Source organism: Limulus polyphemus, unplaced genomic scaffold (assembly GCF_000517525.1).
Source record: "Limulus polyphemus unplaced genomic scaffold, Limulus_polyphemus-2.1.2 Scaffold8281, whole genome shotgun sequence".
Taxonomy (NCBI): Eukaryota; Metazoa; Arthropoda; class Merostomata; order Xiphosura; family Limulidae; genus Limulus; species Limulus polyphemus.
In genome coordinates this window covers 24,895-28,187 of record NW_013673891.1, presented here as the reverse complement: position 1 = coordinate 28,187, position 3,293 = coordinate 24,895, and positions in this window count along the sequence as shown.

Sequence of the window (3,293 nt, the reverse complement as noted above, 5' to 3'; positions counted from 1 at the left end):
CACAAACCCATGATTTGTAATCTGGAAAATGTTTTGAACTCCTGTTTGGGAAGGTTATTAGTTCTCTATTCAAATAAAGCTACTGTCTTTAAAACTAAGTTTTGATATAGACGTTTTCTTTCTCTCATTTAGAAAGAAGAATAATCATGACTGAACTAATGAGATCCATTTCCTCAGAAAGAGATCAGATTTTTTTCTTATATATATATAAATTTAATTTGTATGCACTCTTTATTGCAATCTATGTGGTAAATCTTGGTGCAATGCAGTGGTATTGCAATAAGTTGTTAGCATTGACATATAAAGATCAAATACCAACGATCAAGTTTATAATACCTGATACGATAATTAGCTTAACTCCGAACATTGGATTTTGCTTAACGTTCAAAATGTCTGACTAATATACATGGCTGTAGCTATCTATGAGGTGCCCCCAGTGGCACAGCGGTGTGTCTGCGGACTTGCAATGCTAGAAACCGGGTTTCGATACCCGTGGTGGGCAGAGCACAGATAGCCGTTGTTTAGCTTTGTGCATAATTAAAAACAAACAAGCTATGAGGTCCGTACCTCGGTTAAAATTTAAAATAATATGTAATGCACTTTTTTAAGTTTACGCCCATATGGAAGAAGTTTTGTTTGTTTGAAGTTAAGCACAAAGCTACACAATGGGCTATCTGTGCTCTGCCCACCACGTGTATCGAAACCCGGATTTTAGCGTTGTAAGTCCACAGACATACCGCTGTGCTACTGGGGGCTATGGAAGAGGTATACAATATGCCATGCTGACCCTATGTGCTTGTTAGTGTTTGGACCTCGGGTAAATTTTCACTCTGGCTACGGCCATGTTAATATATTTGGTAAGAAAACGTAATATCCAATATATTTCTTGGTAAAATACAAACAGAAAAAATGATTACCTGATATATTTAATGTCAAAAGAAGATCACCTAATACGTTTACTGTATGACTTAAGCCTTTTGCTTCTTGTTAAAATGGAATGGAAGACGCGTTTCTTCTTTTTCAGCCCACAAAAATTCCCAATCTCAATTGTTTAATTGTAGCGACAGAATCCTGGACCTATTTCGATACATTAATTTGTCATGAAATTTGGTACTTTGAAACTTAAATTTTCGCATTCACATACATATGTCTTTACTTTCTAAAATGTGATAACTTAATTTTTAGTTGTTCTTATTACAAGTTGTTCGAAAACTTTCCGGAAATCATATCTTCTTGCGATATACCTTTAATTCGATGAAGAGCATGACCAACTGTGTCAGACGCTCTTGAAACATGGACGATCTCAGTTACATGTAAATTATTTTCAACCTTGTATAACTCCTCTCAGCAGATGCAATAGTCACTGGAGCTTTAAGTAGCACTCTGAGAGCAATGTACACATTGGCCTATACTACTATCAATAATGTCTCCAAATAATACGCCGTGTTCCAAGAGCTATCGGTGATACATAGTTTTACAGCTTAATCCATGCACGATTTTACTAGTTTGTTAAGTTATACGTTTTTAACTGCTGTAATATCACACAGGAGTCCAAAAACTAACACATAACCATGAAGGAACCGAACTCTATATTTAGATTTAATTGAGCCATAGTCCACTACAACTAAAAAAAAAAAAAATAGAACCGTTGTTGTGCAGCAGTGATTGGCTCATCTTCATATTAATAAATAGCAAGTTCTTTTTCGCCTTACACGAGTCCCAAGTAACAACTGATAATTCTTCTTGCAGTCATTTACCACTTGTCATGACACCTTCGAAATTAATTTTTCATATTGAAGAAAGGTTTGCCGTATGCCACTGAGTAAATTACAAGTGATATCAATTCACATAGTTCAGCTCTGCATTTGTTTGTTGACTAGATTTATTTGTACAAGTACACCATGCCGAAGTATTAAATAAATTAGAAATTTATGCATATGATTCCATAGCTCGTTTGCTAATGATCCAGTTTTAGATCAGTCTGCACTACCCATTGTAGTTTCCTTCAGTTTCATTAATATTGCAATATATTTTTCGTTTGCTATCTTACCACTTTGAAACTTTCAATTTTACACTCTCACTTGAGCCGAGTGTGCCCCAGTAGTTAATGTGTCGAACTATGGAACTGCGGGTCCAGCTTTCGTATACAATTAGCGAAAAAATCATTGTGCTGTGGCGTTGGGGCCGTGGTTACATTATAAGGAAGACGGTCAAATCACACAAGATAGTTCAAGAGTTGTTAGTGGTTGCTGTTGACTAGATGCTTACTTCAAAGCTACCAGTTCAAAATTAATGTTGGCTAGTACAAATAGCCCTTGTATAGCATTACGTAAATGCCCGATAAAAACAATACTCTCATTTAGTGTCGGATAGAAGTCTGAAAGTGATATTGACAAAGGACTTCAAATTAATTCATCTAATAGTTAATGACGCAAAAATGGTATACAAATTTTTAAACGAACGGGTAGAAAATAGTTTGACCAGTTGCAAGAACTTGCAGTACCACACAGAACAAGATTTCAAGAGTAACAACTACAAGAAGGAAAGAAAATGTTATTTTCTGTTATTTGACCAACCTATATTTGAGGAACTTGTGTTGGCCTTTCGTATCTGAACTATTATCATACCAATCTTGACACGCTTAAAACTGATTTCATGTTTTATAATCTATTCAAGAACGACCTGTGGTAGTTGCTCGCTTGTTTGTTTGTTGTAAAGCTACTAAGGCTGTTTGCCGAAGCACCTAATTTTGAACTACCAACCACAGGAAAGGCAACGGGTCGACAACAACCACTGCTAATTCTTTACCAACAATTAGTGGGATTGACCATAATTTTATAATGCCCTCACGATCGAAAGGGCGAGCATATTCCGCTCCGGGTTTCGATCCCGCTGTCCGAGCGCTCTAACCACCAGGCCGTTCCAAACCCGCCACGAAAGAGCAGAACCTGTAGTCTCCTCGATTTTAATGAAGGCAGTGAAATTTTCTTCAATATTTATATAAATTTCTTGGATACTCACAATTCTTAAACCTACTGAAAACTGTTCTTGACAACTTATGAGTACAGTCCGTCATTGTAGAATATATTTCATAATTAGAGCAATTCCATTAACGAGTTATTTTGAAAACTTCTGTATTAGATCATCCCGGACTTTAGGGCTCAAGTAGTACGACTTGTTTCATTGTTTATGAACTTACAAATGTGTTCATTCATTATTGGTTCACACTCTGTCATTATTCCACTTGAACGAAAAAAAAAAACTGTTTCTGGAGTGATTTAACTTAGCAGCAG